Source organism: Sphaeramia orbicularis, chromosome 17 (genome assembly GCF_902148855.1).
Source record: "Sphaeramia orbicularis chromosome 17, fSphaOr1.1, whole genome shotgun sequence".
Lineage (NCBI taxonomy): Eukaryota > Metazoa > Chordata > Actinopteri > Kurtiformes > Apogonidae > Sphaeramia > Sphaeramia orbicularis.
The window spans coordinates 37,695,726-37,719,559 of NC_043973.1; the positions used below are offsets into that span (position 1 = coordinate 37,695,726).

General features: G+C 36.8%; 1 protein-coding gene across 2 annotated transcripts in view; it reads left to right on the forward strand.

Annotated features, from left to right (window-relative positions):
- The window catches only part of LOC115436532 (cAMP-specific 3',5'-cyclic phosphodiesterase 4B-like), a 122,867-nt gene that overhangs the window by 8,579 nt on the left and 90,454 nt on the right, over positions 1–23,834 (forward strand). Inside the window, exon 1 of one of the 2 annotated variants that reach the window (XM_030159398.1) lies at positions 7,270–7,354. The exons of the other annotated variant lie outside the window; for it this stretch is intronic. The gene's annotated coding sequence lies outside the window, so the exon portion shown is untranslated. Of the gene's footprint in view, positions 1–7,269; positions 7,355–23,834 lie in introns of those variants that run through there. 2 annotated transcript variants of the gene reach the window in all.

Sequence of the window (23,834 nt, forward strand, 5' to 3'; positions counted from 1 at the left end):
ACTACATCTAATTCCACAGCTGCCCTGGGGCAGACTGACAGAAGCGGGGCTGCCATTTTGCACCTCCGACCACCACCAAACATTCATACACCAGTGTGAGTGGCACTGGAGGCAAGGAGGGTGAAGTGTCTTGCCCAAGGACACAACGGACTGACTAGGACAGAGCGGGATTCGAACCGCCAACCCTTCAGTTATTTGATGACCCGCTCTACCAACTGAGCCATAAAAAGTACTGTATCGATATTTTTAGGTATTTCTTCAAATGCAGATATTGTGGAGGTTCATTTTTGTTTCTTGTTTTTCTTTTTTGTTCATATTTTATTTAACACTATATATATATATATATATATATATATATATATATATATATATATATATATATATATATATATATATATATAAATAATATGCACACACAGGGTGGGGAAACAAAATTTACAATATTTTGAGGCAGGGATTGAAAGACAGTGTATGACCAATTAGTTTATTGAAAGTCATGAGAATTTATTTGCCACAAGAAAACTGACATAATAGAAAATGTTTTTATTCTATGTGTCCTCCTCCTTTCTCGATAACTGCCTTCACACGCTTCCTGAAACTTGTGCAAGTGTTCCTCAAATATTCGGGTGACAACTTCTCCCATTCTTCTTTAATAGTATCTTCCAGACTTTCTCGTAATAGTTTTGCTCATAGTCATTCTCTTCTTTCCATTATAAACAGTCTTTATGGACACTCCAACTATTTTTGAAATCTCCTTTGGTGTGACGAGTGCATTCAGCAAATCACACACTCTTTGACGTTTGCTTTCCTGATTACTCATATGGGCAAAAGTTTCTGAAAAGGTATGGATAATAGTGTTAGGTATGATTATGACATCAATATATGTTTGGTTTCAAAACAATTGACGTAGTGCCTGCTGAGAAAAAAACAACTAAATGTTCATTGTAAATTTTGCTTCCCCACCCTGTATATATATATATATATATATATATATATATATATATATATATATATATATATATATATATATATATATATATATTTTTTTTTTAATAATGGTTATTTGATGCACCCTAAAAGCACTTTTTACTGTTTGAGAGAGGCAGATGTTAGTTCCTTTGTTGGCATTGCACTAAAATAATGTTTTGATGTTAGTTCTGAACTAATAGAATATGAACAGTTGAACAGGATCTTAAACTGTATTGATATTTTTTAGGTATTTAATGAAATGTAGATATTGCACAGGTTCCTTTTTGTTTTTCTATTTTGTTTATGTTCTATTTATTATTATTTTAACACTGTTTTATTAAATAATGGTTTTTTGAAGCATCCTAAAGAGGCAGATTTTAGTTCTTTTGTTGAGATTGCACAAAAATAATGTTTTGATGTTAGTTCTGAACTAATAGAATATGAACATTTGAACAGGATCTTAAACTGTAATGTCTGTAAAACATAATTTAAGTTTCAGCACAGGAAAATGTTGTGATATAGCATTAGATCCTGTTGGGATCCAATAAAAATGTGTTTAGTATTTGTGCAGATTTTGGGTGTAATTCAATTCTTCAAGGAAATAATCATTAAAAAAAAGAAACAAACAAAAAATTGTAAAATTTTAACAGTATCATGATATATTGTGATGTATCGTATTGTGATCATAGTATTGTGATTTATATCGTATTAGATTCTTGCCAATAGACACCCCTAACAACAAGCCACTTTACTGTAATTATTTTATGAGCTGATGACACAAAAGCTCTGAACATTTAGCGTTTGTATTGTAAAGATGTATAACCTTGAATCTGCTGTTCTGATTCAAGCATAGATGTTCACATACATGGTGGATGAACCCTTGTTGATGACACTAATTGGTGGATGAAATACAATTGTGAAGCCTAAAGATGCAGAACATGACTGTCATCACGCTGGTTTTGTTAAATGAGTAGATGGAATTGGAGAAGAGCGATGGGTGAAACTAGAATTCACTGAAAACAGAGACCACATCAGCAAACAGCATCCTAATAAATGCTATTAAGTGATATTACCTCCTTTTATTAAATGTTAACCCATGCAGTTGCAGCTTGATAACAGTCATGTGGTGAAGGGTATAAACAATAACGGCCCCACCTAATCTAATTATCAGGCTAGCTGACAGCTGACAGACCGTATGATTCAATACGAATCAGTGCTAAAATCAGATAATGCAGCTAAGTTATGCTGGCTATTGTAGTTAAGTGCCGTTAATTTGCGGTTAGCGTAACTTCTTAAACACAACTACGGCAGAGATTACTGTCAAGGAGAAAATAATGTAATCAATAAACAAGAGCCGAACACAGCAGCTGAGCTCATGATAGTGAAAGGAGTGATGTTTTGCTTTTTTAAATGGAATTATGCATTTTAAAACATTTCCCTTTGGTCTACATAAACTGTAAATGTTATGTTTGGGTCTGAATTCTTCATTAATTCAACTCCACAGGTCCATCATCAACCCTATTTCTGAGTAATGACACCAGAAAAGTTGTTTTGAGCGCTGGCCCTTTAAATGCAAATGACCCCACCCCCTCCAGGTTGTTGACCGTGCATTCTGTCCTGTTCAGCCCCTTGAGTTCGTTAATACAACCAACAACTGAAAATTTTAGGCAATCGGCTCGAAGTTTTGACATATTTTCAGGTTTTACTACAACCGCTGCTGATTAACAATTCGGAGAAATGTTCGTCGCAAGTCTTGACCTTATATGTGCAAATGTCATGACGTAACTAGTATAATTATTAAACGTAACAAATTAAGCAGGAATTAAAACGGGTTGTAGAAATCCACTCGATTTTTGCCGGAAGGAATATAAAGATAGCTTTGCAGCGCCTGAAGGGTTCAAATTCAAACTTTATGAACTATTAGGGTCCAAATACACAAATAAATGAACCAAAGACTAATAAAAGTGGGTTTAGCAAAATATGACCCCTTTAGCACAAACACTACAACAATAGCCATTGTCTGAATTATGCAGAACTTTGTGGATTTAGATAATCTAAGTTTGAGTAATAGAAAAATGTACCCATGTATAGTTGTCATGGCGCAAAATGACCTTATAGTGATCAAAACCATTTTTCATACAAGGGTGAGAGAGAGAGAGAGAGAGAGAGAGAGAGAGAGAGAGAGAGAGAGAGAGAGAGAGAGAGAGAGGAGAGAGAGAGAGAGAGAGAGAGAGAGAGAGAGAGAGAGAGAGAGAGAGAGAGAGAGAGAGAGAGAGAGAGAGAGAGAGAGAGAGAGAGAGAGAGAGAGAGAGAGAGAGAGAGAGAGAGAGAGAGAGAGAGAGAGAGAGAGAGAATTCCAGCTGTAAATTTGCAATGTCCAGTCCTCAGTAGACATCAATGTTAAGGCAGCTTTTTAGATTTCTGTATTCACTTCACTTTTCAGTTGGACAGCTCGACACTTAGGGTCAAATGGTTTTTCTAACTTCAGAATTTTGTCTTTTTTCTGTATTTACCTCCTACCAAGCAAGCAATAGTCACCAATATGGACTTTTTTTTTTTTTTACTACTTGAATCAGTTTACGGTTTATGACCTCAGATTCCCTCTAAAAAGGAGGATTATTATGTCAAGCCATCAAGACCTTTATCATGTGTAACTTGCTAACTGTCCTGGAATACTCTGTCGTGTGGTTCTTTGCTTCCTCTTCATGTGTATTATTGCTTTGAAAGTCCTGCTCGCTACACGAAAAAATAGGACCAATGGCCCTGTAGCTGACCGGTAGAGCCCGACTGATATGGGATTTTTGGGGCCGATACCGATATTGGGGGCTAAAAAAACCCGATATCCAATATATTGGCCGATAACCGATATATTGGCCAATATATGAAATAAGAACACTGATCTACACAGGATGTAATAATCTTATATTAGATAATTGTGGACAGGTGGATAAACAGTTACATAAATCTTTGTTTATCTCACAAATATAATTTGCACAACTTTCAAATGCAAACTATGCAATCACAAAAATAATTAGAGCAAAAAATATGACGTACCACACAGTTATGTTTTCACTCAAATTTTGATGTGTTAGCCTCACGGAACTACAGCTTCTTATGTGGACTAAGGACTAAACTGAGCATGTGCAGAGAGAATTAGGTGAGTCCTAAGTTGTTCCTGATTGGAGCAATTGCAAGAGTTACAACTGACCCGTGTTACAATTGTCCCCAGTCTCCCCTACACTATTAATACCCAGGCCTGCTGGCAGAATGAAACTGTGAGGTAGACAGGAAGTGCATGGACATGGGTGTGTCGGGGGGTGAATACTTCATAAGACGGGGGGGAGTCGGAGCGGGGGGAATAAGCAGTCCATCCTTGTCAGAGCGCGCGAGTGGGGGGGTAGCTCCGTGATTGTGTGTGGGGGGGGTGATAGCGTCATTGTCTGAGCAGGAGTGAAAGTGAAACTAACTCGCTCTAAAGTTCCTCTTATTCTCCGGCCGGCGCACACACACACAGAAGCAGCGAGCGACAGAATCTCCGCGCAGCAAAAAAAGTTAATGTATCGGCCTCATCGGCTACATATTGGCCGATGTTGATTAATTGGTGATATGCTATAATCAGTCGGGCTCCACTTACCGGCCAAATTAAAAGCTTTGGGAAATGATTCCAGATGCCATTTATTATCAGCCAGTTATGTGTATTTATTATATTACAGAAATAGCCCAAGCTGAAAGCATGGACGAGATTTATTCTTTGATAGACCTGGCTTTGTTGAAACAAGTAAATGGACTGAACTTATATAGCGCATTTTCTACACCTTCACGGTGCCCAAAGCGCTTTACAATTCCTCACATTCACCCATTCACACACACATTCATACACCAGCGGGCGACTGCTGCTATGCAAGGCGCTGCCTGGCCCTACTGGGAGCAATTTAGGGTTCAGTGTCTTGCCCAAGGACACTTCGACATGCGGACAGTTGGGGCCAGGATTTGAACCACCGACCCTTCAGTCATTGGACGACCCGCTCTACCAACTGAGCCGCAGCCGCCCCATATTCACACATATTATTCTGGAAACAATGTGCATGCAATAATGGCTTGATTGACTTACCATAGGTCAACTTTGGTCATAAATTGTAGTGAAATGTGTTGCCAATATATATCTCAAAGTATGTAACCATCAAATAACAATAGAAGGACTTTAGGGATCTATATGCAGCAAAGGGTGCCTGAATGCCTTTGGAATGAAAATATGGTATTTCAAGATGGGTCATCTATCATGGTATTTGGGGGGGCTGTGTGGTCCAGAGGGTTAGGTGATGGACAGACATACCAGAGGCTTTTATTGCATCGATCCACTTCCTATCTCTTATAATGGGGAAATTTTTCAAAGTGGCACCAAATCCAGAATCAGATCCGGATCCAAAGAATTTCACTAACTTTTGTTGACATCATCATGAAGAAGCTGTATACCAAGTTTGAAGTCAATCGGAATTGTAAGTTTCGGAGAAGTTGATTGAAAGTTTTGTAATGAACGACAGGCGACAGATGACAAAAGACGATGACGACGACGCCGGACGCCACATGATGACAATAGCTTACGGCCTATTGGCCGGTAAGCTAAAACCAACTACTTTCTAGCTGCAACTACACCAGGAAAATGGCATATTTCAGACTGATCTCATGAAATCGCGTTGTATGTGACACCAGTTTATTGCATTGGGTGTGCTATTTGTACACATTTTCATCCTTTCACGTGTTATTTAATGCCATTTGATGGTGTGTCAATGCGCTAGCCGCTAATCGTGCTAATCACTAACATGATATCATGAATCGCGTACAGATAACACGCCAATTAAAAGTGGCTTGTTATCTGTACGCAATTCATGATATCACGTTGCATGTTTTGTTAAGGAAACACAACTTTTTATGTGCTCTTTTCTTTTGTAGGGCTTCCATGTTCGCATATTCCACCAAAACAACTTTTTCTTTACGCAATTTTGCAAATCCAGTTGCAGAATCCTTCATTCAGTGCAACCCACGAAGTAGCCAATAAACCCAGACAACCTTTGCCCATATTCCAGAAAGATAGCGGAAGGTGCCAGATCTTGATCAATATAAAAGTTGATCCATACATTTGCTTTCAGTTGGGAAATGGTGTAGAACATACCTTTTTAATGTAGTTACTTGTTTCTTTTCATTCATAACAAGAGATGTATAGTACAGATCCAGGCAATGAAATAAAAGTGGTCAACATATACAGTCACTGAAAAAATTATTAGCCCATCAAAAGTCATCAAAAACAATGGTTATGCAATCAAGTACTAATTCCTGTGTGTATCATGTGACTAAAACAGACAGAAAAGGAAACATGGAATGTCTAAAAGCACTGTTTTTGTCAGTACAATGCCACATATATTGATGTAAGAACTGAAGTGATTTTGGTTTTTATCAAGAAAAACATGGAAAATTGCTTAATATCAGCTCTTTAATTAAACTCTTATGAGCTATTTTTGTTGTTATCATTATATTTGTCCAAACAAATGTACCTTTAGTTGTACCAGGCATTAAAATGAACAAGAAACTGAAGAAAACAAGGGGTGGTCTAATAATTTTTTCCACGACTGTATCCTTATCCTTATTCAAAAACAAATACTAAATAAAATATACAAAAAGCTAACTCGATATGACAGATAAAGAATTATATACAACTTGTATACATTTCTTTATCTGTAGTAGAGCTAGCTTTTTGTATATTCTAGTATTTCTTTTTGTTTGTGTATATTGTCAATATTTTTCAGTATAATTTTGTGATATTTTTAGTCTTTTCGCACTTTGCTGCTACACAAGAGACAGAGCTTCTCAACTGATTTTCCTGTAACAGTAACAATATAGATCTATTCTATTCTATTCTATTCTCTTCTACAGTACAATGCCATAGCTATTGATATAAGAACTTAAGTTATATTGGTTATTATAAAAAAAAAAAAAGATATGGAAAATGTCTCGATATCAGCTCTTAAATTAAATTCTTATGAGATATTTTTGTTGTTATCGTTATATTTGTCCAAACAAATGTGCCTTTAGTTGTACCAGGCATTAAAATGAACAAGAAACTGAAGAAACAAGGGGTGATCTAATAATGTTTTCCGCCACTGTATTTGTGCAGGGTCTGTCATGCTTCAGATCCCAACCATGCGCACCTCAGCAGGATGTAGGCATCCTCTGTTTTTAAAGGTTATGGTGGATCATATTGATTTTTTTTTTTTTTTTTTTTTCCCAGGTCTTTTTTTTTTTTCAGAGCACATCCAAGGATCATAGGTCATGGCTGCACATTGGCTTATTTCTGTGTCAGTTGTCATTTAACAGATTTACAGACACACTGGTACGGAGGCTGCAAGCTTGGCAATGTTCAGTCCAAATGCTTCTGTTTGTTTCAAAAAATGCATACTCGCTCTGTTTTTTTTTTTTTTGTTTCTTTTTTTTTTTTTTATGTATTTCACCGTAAAAGCTGTTTGATTTAGTGAAGGCTGATTTAGTGAATGGTTAATTGATGAAGTGCTGACTCCGACAGTGCTTGAGTCACAATACGTCAATGCAGTCTAAATAGAATGGCTTGAATACAAAAGGCTAATTAGTGCATGTGCCAGTGGGTGTTTGAGTATGTTTGAGTTTTCTCCCTCTTCATCACCGACGCTCATCAAACACTGACTCAACCAGACTCATGGTTTCCACGTGTTCCTCCTAATTATGTCTCACTTCTTCATTTTTCTCATGAAAATGGTTTGATGGTTCTGACAGGGCAGCAGCAGTGCACCATAAGCTCGTGACAAATTGATGTTCACTCACCTCTAGAAGTAGAAAAAGGAAACAGAAAGTAAGGTTTCTGCGATTAATGCTTTGAATATGGTTAGCAGAATGGAACAGGATACAGTTTACATGTCACACTATTTTGGTTTACCAGCACGAAACTAACCTAAAAATATGATATTTTTGTGTGTTGCCTATTTGTAATTTAATTAATTAGTTAATACAGACTATCATGATAAGGAGATATTATCATATTTATTAATGATTGCATTTGCAGTAAATACTTAAAGTGCATATAAATATTCTAGTTTATATTAAAAAAAAAAAAGCTGATTATGCAAAACTGATTGTGTACGAGGTGACTAAAAAAAGTGTATGTGAATGGTTTGGTTTGCTTCATGTTATTGTAAAAATATATATACAAAAAAAAGTGTTAAAGTAAAGGAAGCGGAATTAATTTAATTATTAGTTTATAAAAATGAGTGGGAGTCTAAAAGTTATACTTCCTCCCACTCCTCTTTGAGCACTGAAAAATTTAGTTTGAACATGTTGTATGGTTCTTTGTTATCTCATGATTCTATGTGCTCGAAAAATAAACAACCAAAAACTAAACTAACTAAACTGTTTGTAAGATGATGGGCTGAAAATTAGCCTGTATTTGACAGATTTTTTTTTTTTTTTTTTAACATTTATGAGTTTCTTCAGGGCTTGAAAAGTCTAAAATTCAATATTCTGTAGCTGTTAAAATGTATGACTTAAGTGAGAGTTTGTCAGGCCTTAAAAATTGAATGATTTTTGTGCTTGGTTGAAGAAAGAATGTGCAACTCACTGAACTTTGTTAAAGGAGTGATATTTTGTTTTGTTTTTTTATAAATGGAATTATGCATTTTAAAACATTTCCCTATGGTCTACATAAACTGTAAATGCTATTCTTGGGTCTGAATTCTTCATTATTTCAACTCCACAGGTCCATCTTCAACCCTATTTCTGAGTAATGACACCAGAAAGGTAGTTCTGAGCACTGGCCCTTTAAATGCATGAGCCACTTCACGCCCCACCACCTCCAGGTTATTGACATTGCTTTCTGTCCCGTTCAGCCACTTAATACATCCAACAACTGAACATTTTAGGTAATCAACTCAAAGTTTGGACATATTTTCAGTTTTTACTACAACCGCTACTGCTGACAAACAATTATGTCATACTCTGAGAAATGTTCATCGGAAGCCTTGACCTTATATGTGCAAATGTCTTGACATAACTAGCTATAAAATGTAACAAATTAAGCAGGAATTAAAACAGGTCGTAGAAATCCACTTGATTTTTGCCGGAATGAATATAACGATAGCTTTGCAGCACCTGGAGGGTTCAAATTCAAACTTTTTGAACTGTTAGGGTTAGTGATGTCTTAATCTGGATTTTGTTTTTTCTTCCAAGCCAATTTTTTTTTTTTTTTTTGGGATTAGTTTTGCAGATACCAATCTGACACGAACTTTTTACAATGAAATTTTGATTTAAATCTGGAGTTATTATGCTATTATTTTACTTGAGATCACAATTAAGCTGAATGTGGAACCTGAGCTACAAGTATGACACCTTTTGACCCTTAATAACTTTAGTATAATTTTCGCACTTTCCAAATTCATACTGTGGGACAAATTAGAATCTTATGTTTGCCACTGTGGTAGTGTGTCTATGGACAAGTCCGTCCAGGTATTATATGGGGGTGCGTTTGGTGCCGTGCGTTAGTGATGTGAAGCGGGTTACTTGCAGGTCAGGCTGGGGTTGGTTCAAAAGAATGTCAATTTATTTGCAGGGCTGGTCAGATAATTCAATTTAGGGACACTTTACGCTTTACTAATTCCTCTAAGCCACAGGTGTCAAACATGCGGCCCGGGAGCCAAATCTGGCCCGCCAAAGGGTCCAGTCCGGCCCTTGGGATGAATTTGTGAAATGCAAAAATTACACTAAGATATTAACAATCCTTTTTGTTCAGGTTCCACATTCGGACCAATTCAATCTCAAGAGGGCAGGATTCAGTAAAATACTATCATAATGACATATAAATAATGACAATTCCAATTTTTTCTCTTTGTAAATGTAAATATTTTCATGTATTTACACTGAAACAAAGTATAATTTAGCAAAAAATGTGAATAACCTGAACAAATATGAATAACCTGAAATGCCTTAAGAGTTTTTTTTTTTTTTTTTTTTTCAATTTTAACAATATTCTGCCTGTTACTAAATGTTTTGTGTGTTTGTAGATCCACTGTGATCTGTAAGTTATAATGTACATGTGTAAATGATAAACTGAGGCAGAATATTGTTAAAATTACACTTATTTTTTCAGTTTGTTCATGTTATTCACATCTTTTGAGAGGATAGTTTGTAGTTGTAATCCTTTTCATGAGCTAAATTAACTTTTTTGACTCTAAAACATTGAGAAAAGTTTGGAGTTGACATTATTTATATATTATTATGTTATTATTTTACTGGTTCGGCCCACTTCAGATCAAATTTAGCTGAATCTGGCCCGTGAACTAAAATGAGTTTGACACCCCTGCTCTAAGCCTTTCTCTACCTTTCGGAAACTTTAATTTGATGGGGCAAAACTTTTGCCCACTCCCCAGATCGACCTGATGTCTAAGGCTGAGCGATTTTATCGATTCTGCGATATATATCGATATTTTGTTTCCCCAGAAAGTATCCATTTTTCATCCGAGAGTATCGATGCATTAAGCCCCATTCAAATCCCCATGTTCTGTCTGGCACTCTGCTCGTTGCCCATTTCCCCTGTTTGCTTTGCAGGAAGAGGGATTAGGTCAGCCAGCCACTAGTGTTGCTGTAGAGCATTTCTAGCAAGTTACCCGTCTAGATATTCTCTTTACACAGACGCCGACGTCTTTCTCTTCCTGTTTACGCAGTCAGAGCTGAGAGATTCAGGAGAATGGCTGCGAATATAAATCCAGCACCTTCATACTTAAAAGCAGATGTGTGGGAGCACTTCAGGTTTAAAAAGAAGGAAAGCGAGATGTGCATGTCCGCTCCCAGTCTTCGTCTGTTATTACAAATCCTCCTTCCTTTTCCCATTTTTCTTTAATGTATTTGGTGGAATGATTATTAAGATTTGAAATATTCTTATAAAGCTGTGATATAATCCCTCTTGGGAGTTCCGATTTGTATACGTTTATAAAAAGTTTAATAAGGGGATTATTGAGGTTTTGCACACACGTCACATGATCACGTGGTTTTCTGTTTACAACGCCATTTTGCTAGGCAAGCTTTCCTTGGGTCGTACAACGTGTTAAACAATGGACCTGCTAAACTCCTGTGTGCCGTTTATTACTTCGCTTTCACCAGGTATAAGTTCTGCATACAGACCGCTCGGTTCCATTGGTGGCAGCGGTGGTTCTGTTCTGCCGACCGCTGTTTAGACTTATTACTTCTAGCTTCTCAGTATAGTTAGCCTGCATGCCTGTTGCGCTTAGCAGCGTGGAAAAAAAGAATTGTCATCATGTTGTATGGTGATGAAGACCCCTTTAAACCTATCAAGAGGGCTTCCCCTGGACTATCACCTATACAGACAGAGTGATTGTGGATCTACCTGATCCCTTTGAGTTTCCTCAGCTGGGTGAGGCAGATGGAAGTGGCAGTCGGAGCCACGGAGGGCGACACCAGTGAGTTCAGTGGGGAGCTGGTGACAATACTCCCCACCCGTCTGTGATAGTCTGCTTTTCTACTATGGGACAGCCTTCCCCATATGGTCAAGACAAATTATGCGGCCGTGAAAGAGAAGATGGGATCGGCTTTTGGACACAGACAGTTAATGGACCATTTTAGAGCTAACATATCGGCTCATTCATGAGAGTCTGGAGGTGTACGGCTGATGTGAGCTGGCTGGAGCTGGGACTACTGTTTTTACCTCTGAGTTACGCGCGCATCACTGTTTTTAGTAAACATTGAAACTCATCTATGGTGCCTTTATCACAAGCAGACATACTCGCAAATAACAAAACACACAAACACGAGTCCAAAGAAAAACACAATATAAAGCAACAGTTCTGACTTTCTGGATCCAGATAGCGTGCCTACCAGTATGGCGGTGTAAACAACAATCACATGACAAGTGATGTCAGCTGCAAGTCCTCAATAGATTATGCACTTTTCTAAGGCTTGGAAGCCACAGTTTGCACTGTTTCAATAAATCAAACAAATTTTCTAATCAGATCTTTGATTCATTTTGTCCAGCATTTGCAAGCTGTAGACTCTCTGTCCAGTCAGAGCCATATATTGTGTAACTGATCAACGCTTTCAGTTTTTGGTTCAATTAATTCAATCCAAGTCAATGGAACACTCACAAGATGTCAACAAAATCACTCTGTCCCTTTAAAAACTTTCAGAAAATTATATAAGTGTGTTGAATCACACCAAATCATATCGTTGGCTGAATATCGTGATATATATCGAATTCTGAACTGAATATCGTGTATCGTATCGTGAGATTAGTATATTGCTACAGCCCTACCGATCTCATGACTAAATCTGATCAGATCTTCGAAAAAATGCCAGATCGGCTCCCGATACCTATCTGTAGTTTTGGGACATCCCTAGTTATGGGCCCCAAATACAGAAATAAATGTACCTAAGACTAATAAAAGTGGGTTTAGCAAAATATGACTCCTTTGAGAAAACGTAGAAATTAAGAACTTCAGTGTTGGGGCTTTCGAGTTGCGTGGAAAATCAGAAAGTAGTAGTCAGCAAACACCTGCTATCCTCCAGTACTGCGGTGTAGATCCATCAGGAGTACCACCAAAGCCTGGCATGACAGAATGTGAAATGGGTCTTAAATTGTCTTTATAGTGACCATAAAATTTAACGTCTATAAACCCTGCCTCGGAGTGGTTTTCTTATGACTTGGCAAATGATGACAACCAGACAAATGCACGGCCTTGTGATCCAGCAACAACAGGCTGTCAAGGTGTTGTCCATCCAGTCTCGTCCTGTTCCTGTCGTGGCGGTGGCACAGACAGTGGGTTCCCTGCATGTGGCCTCCACACTGATGTGGAGTGATGTGTGATGTCATTCTTCAGCTCCCACTAAATGGTGTGTTGTTTGTCTCCCTCCTCTCAGTCCTCCGTTGTGTCAGAAGTTCTTTCAGGCTGCCATCTGTCCCCATTTACACAACACAGGGAGCAAAGTTTTCATCATGACTAAGGGTTTGACAAGATGATAACTGACATGTTTTTGGTTCGAGCTTAGATGGATTTGAGGCACGCTACGAACAACACGGAAATATTGACTGGTCTTTTACAGATAGCAATAGTAGTAATTTATTTGTCCATTTAACAGAACACGATATATACATACAGTTTGGATTTCTATATCAAACATGGGCGAAAAGGCGTAGGCCAGTGTTTTTCAACTTTGGGGTCGCCTGGAATTCAAATGGGGTTGCCTGCAATTTCTAGTAATTGATAAAAAAACAAACAAACAAAAAAGAAAAAAATATGTGGTGAGTTGAAAGAGAAAATCCCAATCCATAAAAGACATGACAAATTCTGAAGCTGAAACTGAAGCACTGTGGTTCTGTTTATCTGTCAAATGTTCATTGTGGTCAGTTTCAGATGCTGCAGCTCTTTCATAATTCATAGTTTGAGTTCTTGTTTGTTCAGTATTAATTGTCAGCCTTGTAAATCCAAGCTGGACTGACTGTACATATCCTGACCAAGGAAAATAAAATTCTCCCTTTGTGCAGTAATCTACACCTGGCTTTTCTGCCTCCGTCCATAATAATATACATTATATAGACTAAATGTTGTCTAAAATTAAAGTTTATTTGCAACACAGTATAGCAAACTATTACATGATCAAAAACAAATAAATTGTAGCAAAAACAATGTCTCCATTTTGAATGTCTGGGGTCGCCAGAAATTTGTGATATTAAAATAGGGTCACGGGCCAAGAAAGGTTGGGAACCAATGGTGTAGCTGAAGCAACAGCTTATTTATGCCTACCCTGTTTACAAAAAGGAAAGTTACAGAAACAAAACAAGTAAACAAGATGGTGCAGTTTTAAACAGTAATATAAATAAAACAAATAATACAATCTAAGCAAAATCTTAGACTTATACTGATAACTGGCTTACTTTATCTTAATATTTTATATTTATTGAATACCTTAGTTTTAAACATCCTTTTAAATGTAGTGACTGATGTGCATGTTTTTAATTTTTTATCGAGGTTATTCCATAATTGTACCCCAATTACAGATAAGCATTTGCCTTTTGTGCTGGTTCTTGCCTTTGATTTCTTGAACATACAGATATGTAAAAGGTAACCCATAAAGACCCAGTGCTACTTTTGTAGCAGTTCGCAAATGAATTTTTCTCTTTCTACCTTTCTTAACTGATTTATCACCAATTTTTAAAAATATTATCCCCTGTATTTTGCATTTTTTGGTGTAAATCATGTATTTTCAAATATTTAATTCACACATTATGTAGATGTTCATGAAAACTCAGAGTAAATTCAAAGTTAATTATATCAAAATGGAGAAAAATTTAGAAAAAAGTTACTTTTTCAGCTTTTTTGCATTATCTTCTGTTCCTCACTGCAATTTCTGAAGAAGGATTTGTGTTGGGCGCTTGCGCACGCAGCGACCGGCAGTGAGTGAAAGCTTACTGCAAACAAATCTACCTACGGGTACAAACAAAGTCAACTTGAACTTGAACTTGAAATATATTGCTAACTGAATGTAAAAACAAGTGTCCATCCACTGTCATTGATCAAACTCCATGGGTTTTACTGGTGAATAAATGTTGTAGAAGAGGACGGTGTTTCCATGGTAACTACGGAGTCTCTGAATGTCCAAATGGGTCATTTCTGATGACCATGAAAAGATGAACAACTGCATTTTACACCAATTATTTACATGTATTGATAGGATTAATGGATCAACAGGTATTAAACAGTTTAGATCTGTTGATGGTTTGTGTCACCGGTGACTGTTTGGGTCTCAAAGGTTTAAGTAAAATATTACAAATGGAAATGTAGTTGTTAGAAATGGACCATTTTCCACAGTTATCCAATTTCTAATAGTCAAAGACAAGGGTTTTTCTCAAAGTACTTATCAACCGTGGGCTTTTTCCACCATCAGACCGTCTCTAGTTGCCATTATTATTTCAGAAACTTTTCTTTCTGAGTCAAAGCGCAGCCTTATTTCTTCGACTATAATGAGTGCCTCTCTGTGGAATGGCAATTTCTAGCCACAGCTGGACTAACGACATACGGATGTAATATTCATATATGCAGTAACATACTGTGAGTGTTATTATAAGCCAAACTTAGAAGGCTAAATGTACCTGGATGAAATGCAACAACTGCTTTGTGAGTAGGACATGCCTACACAAATTGTGTAGGAAGGAGGGATAAGATTAGAAGACACTGTGTGCCTAAAATTCAATGTAATCCTTTAGAGGAAGTTCTTTATCCTCTCATCCACTTTTCAAAACAATATAATCCTGCATTAGTATCTTATCCAGTGGTGTATAAAATGCTTCAGAAATCAGCCACCGAGGCAGGATTTAGAGACTAACACGAAAAAACTGATTAATTGAAACCCACACTAGTTGTTTAGGGTAATATTTCTCTATTAGATAATTAAATTTTCATTTTCATCAATGAAAAAATGAGGAGTGTTGGGAACAAGCAGGTACTTGTCTTATAATAATGTAATTTCGTTTTCATTTTAAGCTGATTCAGGTAACCCTTGGGTGCAATGTGTATTTTCAAGCACAGTAACAAGGTAATGAGGAAAATGCAGTGTGGTAAAAAGTGAGATTTGCATGATAAGGTTTATGTATCCCCTTGGCCATTCATCAGACATTTGTTTTTCACAGCTGCTACTTCCAAAATATCTTCAACATTACATAACAAATACAACAAAAGGCTGAATGCAGTGGTGCACATCATATCAAATAGAGTAATGACAGTAATACGGCGAGCTCGGTCTGTTTTTCATGACCCTTGTGCAGTTATACTCTGAATGACCTTGTAATTGCGTAATTGAAAGAGACTTCGTTCAAAGTCTCTGCGCCTCAGGCTGTGGCGTCGGCCTTGCCTTCCTCTTCTTCTCATCTCCTTTTCATCTTGTTTTACTCAGTGCTATTATCAGTCACCATTCATTTCTCTAACCCTCGTCTGAATTTCTCAAGATCTGTTTGTTTGTGTGTGTGTGTGTGTGATGAAGGAAAACTCAAAATAAAACCATCAAATGTTTAAATTGTGGAGATTTTTTTATATCTAACTGATGCAACCCTAGATACTCAGTGATATACAGCTTTGGAAATGCGTATTATACCATCTGTGATTTTGTTTTCTGTACAATTTTCAAGATCATAGTCCTTCAAATGGTTCTGTTTTTGGATTGATTTTGCAAAATCCAATGTCCTTCATTTTTATATTACTTGTTATTGAGTCATTGATTTAAATATAGCTCAGTGCTTGACTTACATTTCTGCACAAAAAAAACCCTGATGGCTTTACAAATCATATTTATCTCACTATTTTGTCACTGATCTAATAATTATTTGCAAAGCTGTGTTTGTATAGAGATGCGATAGAGCTTTTCGACCAGTTCTTCACTGAGCTCAATCTTAATAAGTGTGAAACCAACAGCTACGCAAAGTTCTCAAGGTCAGAAGGAAACACAGTTTTAACTTGGCTGTATTTTGGAGATGATAAAACAAGATTACACAATCTCTCTCTTTGTTTTGTTAACCCATAAAGACCCAAACAGCCATTAGTGGACAAAATTAACTACTGATCTAAACTGTTTAATCCCTGTTGATCCACTAATCCTATCAATGCATGTAAATAATTGGTGTAAAATGCTTTTCGTAGTCATCAGATATGACCCATTTGGACGCTCAGAGGCTCTGTAGTGAACGTGGAAACACCATCATCTTCTACAACATTGATTCACCAGTAAAACTCATGGAGTTTAGTAAACAACAGTGGATGGATGCACTAGGTTTTTGGTCAGTTATTGATATCTTTACTGAAAAAAAAAGGTTTTTCTTCAGTTTCATATGTTTCTGATATAATAACCCTCAACTTTACTCTGAGGTTTTATGAACAGGTACATGATCAGAAAATTAAATGTAGGAAAGTTCCTGATTTTCACTGGAAAAAAAGCAAAAAGCAAAATCAAGAACATAATTTTACAATAAATTGTGAAAAAACACTTAAAGGAGAGATATTTTGCTTTTTTTTTTTTTTTTTTTTTTAATGGAACTATGCATTTTAAAACATTTCCCTGTGGTCTGCATAAACTGTAAATGCTATGCTTGGGTCTGAATTCCTCATTAATTCAACTCCACAGGTCCATCTTTAACCCTATTTCTGAGTAATGACACCAGAGAGGTCGTTTTGAGCGCTGGCCCTTTAAATGCACATGAGCCGCTTCACGCCCCGCCCCCTCCAGGTTGTTGGCTGTGCTGCTCTGTCTCATTCAACCAACAATTGAACATCGTAGGTAATTGGCTCGAAGTTTGGACATATTTTCAGTTTTTACTACAACTGCTACTGATGACTAACTATTATGTTGTACTAAGAGAAATGTTTGTCGGAAATCTTGACCTTATATGTTCAAATGTCAGGACGTAACTAGTTATAGACGTAACAAATTAAGCAGGAATTGAAACAGGTTGTAGAAATCCACTTGATTTTTGCCAAAATTAATATAAAGATAGCTTTGCAGCACCTGGAAGGTTCAAATTCAAACATTTTGAACTATTATGGTCCCCAAGTACACAAATAAATGAACCAAAGACTAATAAAAGTAGGTTTAGCAAAATGTGACCCCTGTAAGAAAAGTTAAATACAGAGAAACTCATTTGGGAACTGCCATAAAAGTAGCACTGGGTCTTTATGGGTTGAAGTTTATCTCAGTGTCAGAACACTAATGAAATGTTTCTGTAGACACTGAACATTAATGACATTAATTAGACACTTGTGTTCTAGTGACATCAATTATGTGTTCTAGGTGGTCAAGTTAAGCGATGAAATTGCACCACCCCCACTGAGGTGAGAAAAAAAAGCAGGTGCGGTGTTATAAATTAATAATGTGGGCAGTCCTCATCAGGAAAACCAGACCTGCTGCTGTTCTGTCAACAGCTGTCATGTCTTTTGATCAGTGTTACTGACTTTAACATCTGACAAACTGGTGATTTTGGAGTGAAAAGCTTATGAAAAATGCAGACTCATTTTCCACTCATCGGACTAAGCCTGGGTAAATTGTGTAGATTTCCTTTAATCAAAACATACTACAATGTGTTATTTTCAGTCCATAATAATTTATATTTTTATTTTAAAAAGTAATTTTGGTGCTTTACATGTCTAACCTTTGAGTTCAAGAGATAAGATATTGTAAAGTTCATGGTGCTTGTGGTACATATATGGGTGCTTCTATGAAACTGGGTTTATTTTGGTATCTGGCACTTTGCCAGCTTTTTAGACTCAATAATAAAAGAGAAATTTAGACATATTCCTCCAGGATGTACCTAATGATGACCTCAGATAAATGCAAAAAAAACTGTACTCTTGCTCTAAGCCATCCCAAAATTAATGAATTTTTCGTAAAATATTTGGGGCCAAAAATAGGACCAAAATTGGAAGAGGAAAAACTACCTAAGTGTCAGTGCATTTAATCTGGAAAACATGGCTTGAATTGGTCTTATATAGCGATATAAATAAAGACACTGTGTTATATTTGACGATCCTAGTGGTTTTCCTAATCCAAACGTGGGTTTTTCATGAATCTCAGTCTCATTCCAGGTTTCGTGTGTTAACCCATCATGTCCACTCGCGTTACATGCAGAACCTGCCCATTTAGACGCATATAAATCGTGAGTGATTTTGCAATAGTGGTAATTTTTGTGAAACAGTTTGCCTTGCATAATTAGTTTGATTCCCAAAATGTGCCTGTGAGAGAATAAAGAGATATTCAAATAGTGGCGTGTAATTTTCGTGTCCTTTTTCACCATGTTACGTGCAGATTTTTGTATAAAAAAAAATAAAAATAAAAATGTGTTTTTATCTGAAAAGTAGTTTTTCTTTTATCTCAGTAAGTATTTATTTTTAAAATAGACCCAATGTGCTTCCAAACTTGCTTCAAAACATTCATCTACAGGGTGGGGAAGCAAAATTTACAATGAACATTTAGTTGTTTTTTCTCAGCAGGCACTACGTCAATTGTTTTGAAACCAAACATATATTGATGTCATAATCATACCTAACACTATTATCCATACCTTTTCAGAAACTTTTGCCCATATGAGTAATCAGGAAAGCAAACGTCAGAGTGTGTGATTTGCTGAATGCACTCATCACACCAAAGGAGATTTCAAAAATAGTTGGAGTGTCCATAAAGACTGTTTATAATGGAAAGAAGAGAATGACTATGAGCAAAACTATTACGAGAAAGTCTGGAAGATACTATTAAAGAAGAATGGGAGAAGTTGTCACCCCAATATTTGAGGAACACTTGCGCAAGTTTCAGGAAGCGTGTGAAGGCAGTTATTGAGAAAGAAGGAGGACACATAGAATAAAAACATTTTCTATTACGTCAATTTTCTTGTAGCAAATAAATTCTCATGACTTTCAATCAACTAATTGGTCATACACTGTCTTTCAATCCCTGCCTCAAAATATTGTAAATTTTGCTTCCCCACCCTGTACATGTGGTTTGACGTTTTAGCCCCCGTGTCCTGTTTTTGGGGACCAGTTTCATAGAAGAACCCAAATAGCTTTCTTTGTTGCCCTGCACAGTAATTGGATGTAGTATTAACACAGTTCCAGACACAGCTTCCTCTTGAGTCTCCTTTGTTTTGGGGGCACAAAAGCTACTTTTGTGTATCCAGCATATTTTAAATGCGACAGCGACCGATTCCCCCTCCACAGCTCCCCACTGTGCCTGAACACTGTACGATAGACACTGATTGGTCTCGCTGAGTTTATTTCCACTGCTTTGCTGGACCTCTGAAAATCATGATCATTTTGCACATTAATTTACAGTACATGCTGTGAAGGCAATAAGTTTGTGCTGAATGATGGCTGAGTGAAATCTACATAATTCATATTGCCTCAGCATCCATCCATTCACAATAACCACCTACTGTATGTCGGTTCAGAGGCAGAGTGTGGAGGAGGAGGGTTGACATCTCCTGCAACTCACGCAGGGCAAAAGGCACAAAAATCATTTGAACAGCGAACCATTTTATTACATATGCAATCATGTTCTCATTTTATTTCATACCTCACGGAAAGGAAAGTTTTTTTTTTCCTCTCTACTCTGAGAATATGTATGTGGACGGTTGTTGCAGGAGGAAAACATACATAAAACAAGGCAAATGAAAAATCCACACATCTATATCCAGCTAGGACTTATATGGTTATTTTCATTATTGATAAATGTGAGTGTGTTTTCATTAAATTATTCCTAAACTTTTTAATATTTTAGGTCCCCAGAACTTAGGGGTCTTTCTAAACTGCTTGTGTTGAACCTAGAGATGCAAACAATTAATCGACTATGACTTAATTGTCTATGAATTTGCTCATACAGATTTCCTTATTTGTCAGACAGATGGGGGGGGGGGAAGTTAATTTTTTTACCTTGACATGTTTTGGAATTAACTTTTTTTTTTTTTTTCCATCTGTTTGACAAATAAAAGGAAATCTGTATAAGTTCAATTAGACAATATGAACCTAATCGGACTAAGAATTTGCTCAATTAAATTACATTAATTGTCGGTTAATGCTGCGTTCCAGGCCATTTTTTGAGCCCGTAAGTCACAACTTCAAACCACGACTCACGACTTTGTAACGTTCCAGGCAAGTCACGCCAAATTGCCTGAGCGCAAGGAATTGTGGGAGCTAGATGTAAAAAAACAACAGCATGGCGGACCGTATGTTATGCTCATTTACAATTATTACTATCACCAAAGGTGGTTGTTCTTTGCTTATTTGAGGGAAACGGAGGAGGAAAAGCAGCGCATAAGGCAAGAGAAGCTGTTATACCTTTTGTGTAATGTTATTTGGATACGTATTTGGTATTAATTTATTCTTTCACTCAGTGGACTGAAAACTAGCTAACACTAACGGGGGTGAAATCTCGCTCCATCGTGTCAGGTAGTGATGGAAAGTCGGGAACGCCCATTTCTTCTAAACTGCCCCTCTTCAGATCCATTTATTTTATGTAATTTCTCTGCAGAATTTATTTTGTTATACTACATAAACGTCATTGCCTTTACTGTATCCCTAATGGATCAATAAATCAATCATCAAGGAATATAGCATACTTTTTTATGAAGTATATAAACGATATTTAGCTTTTGTTCTTATAGACCCTATTGAAAGAGAAATTCAGGTTCTCAGGAAAATCGCAGCTTATAAATTAATCGATCGACAAGGTCAACCAACTAATGATTAATGAATTAATCGATAAGTTGTATCCCCAGTTGAACCAGTTGCCAAGAATATTTGATGGTAAATGTATAGTAGAGCTGCACGATTAATCTTTAAACGATCGCAATCTCTATTCACACATGTACGCGATCTTAACATGTCTAAACATGGACGATTCTTAAGCATTTTCTTTCAGGGCTGCATTCCAAACAAATGCCCACAAACACAGAACCGCCGCCGCCTCTTTCCTCAACCAACGGTAAAACATCTTTACAACAGGTGAGCCTGCTGCTGTCGGCTGCAGTTGAGTGGGGAAAGGGCGAATTACAGCAGAGGAACGTCTGCGGTAAAAAGAGTGAAATGGATGAAAACCCCAGAGGTAGTGGTCAGAGTCACCCACCTGAACTCGTGCCCAATAAAGGTTCGCGTTCGGCGGTGTTAATCTAATGTCGGTCTTCTTTTCTGTCGTCCAGATCAAAGTGTCTTTTCACTTTCACTTCTCTGACTTCTGCGCTGTTGTTCTTCTTCTTTTCTTTTCTTTGTCAGTGAGAATAACTCGGCCTTTAACCAAGAATCAAAAGTCTTGTCCTCTCAAAAAATTTTATATAAAAAATTTCCATTGTGCTGGTTGGGAAGTTTTTTTTGCGCTGCAAACTTTCACAGATCAGCTGACGTCGCTTAGCAACCAGGACCATAAGTGACTGGACTACTTGCGGAGTGATATAGAAGATGTGAATTAGAGGTAAAACAACCCATTTTCCTTGACAGTGCTGCAATAAACATGTCAAATGTTTATTGCAGCAAATGTTAAAAAATCATATTACCAAACATATTACCAAATGTTAAAAAATCATGTCAGAGAATCGTGATCTCAATTCTACGGAAAAACATCATGCTTCACATTTTTGCCATAACTGTGCAGCCCTAGTGGATAGGATGGATAGGATTTTGGGTTTCTTTCTGTGTGGAGTCTGTGTGGGTTCTCTCCTTCTTCCTCCCACCATCCAAAGACACACACTCAACATGTTAATGGGTCAATCCAAGTCACCCGTAGGTGTGCCTGTGTGAGATTGAATGGATGTTTGTCTAAATATGTCAGCAACACGTCCATTGTGTACCCCTCCTTCCATCCATCAACTGGGCCAGAGGCTTCAGTAACCCTGCGACCCACTTGAGGAATGAGTGGTTTGGGAAATGAATGAAAACCTCATGTGAACTGACATATTAGTTGTTATAGTTGTAGCGCTACATCTAACCCAACCAAGAAGCACAGTGTATTTTTGAGTTCTTAACCCATGAAGACCCAAACATCCAATAGCAACCAAAATCATTTACCGATATAAAATGTTAAATTACTGTTAATCCATTAATCCGATCAATCCATGTAAATATTTGGTGTAAAATGCCGTTTGTCATCTTTTCATGGTCATCAGATATGACCCATTTAGACGTTCAGAGGCTCCGTAGTGAATGTGGAAAAACTGTCATCCTCTACAACAAAGGTGTCAAACATGCGGCCCGGGGGCCAAATCCGGCCCACCAAAGGGTCCAGTCTGGCTCTTAGGATGAATTTGTGAAATGCAAAAATTACACTGAAGAAATTAATAATTTTAGTTCAGGTTCCACATACAGACCAATTTAATCTCAAGTGGGTCAGATCAGTAAAATACTATCATAATAACCCATAAATACACACGACTCCCAAATTTTTCTCTTTGTAAATGTAAAAATTTTCATGTCATTTTACTGTATTTACACTAAAACAAACTCACGTTTCACAAAAACATGAATAACTTCAACAAATATAAACATTTTGAATTGTCTGAAGTGTAATTTTAACAAAATTTTGCCTGTTATTAAATGTTTTGTGTATTTGTTGATCCACTGTGATCTGTAAGTTGTAATTTACATGTTTAAATGATCAACTGAGACATAATATTGTTAAAATTGCACTTAGTTTTGTTAAGAAATTTCAGTTTGTTCATGTTATTAACATTATTTTAAAGGATAGTTGGTAGATGTACATATTTTCATCACATAATTTTACTTTTTTTGCACTACAACATAGAAGAAAATTTGGAGTTGACATTATTTACAGTATGTATTATTCTGTTATTATTTTACTGGTTCGGCCCACTTCAGATCAAATTTGGCTTAATATGGCCCCTGAACGAAAATTAGTTTGACACCTCTGTTCTACAACATTGGTTCACCAGTAAAACCCATGGAGTTGGATCAATGACAGTGGATGGAGACACTTGATTTATGTTCAGTTAAAGACAGATTTTGCTGAAAAAGTCACTTTTTTTCAGTTTTCTCTATTTTTCATATAATAATCCTCAACTTTAATCTGATCATTAAGAACATCTACATGATCAGTGAATTAAATGTAGGAAAATACCGTATTTTCCCTGAAAAAACACAATATACAGAAGATAATATTACAATAAATGGTGATAAATCACTTAAGGATGGTTAAATATAGAGAAAAAATCATTTGGGAACTTCCACTAAAGTAACACTGGGTCCTTGTGGGTTAAAAGAAGGCGATTCAATCAGTGTGAGCTTAATTTCTCTGTTGTCTCCAGG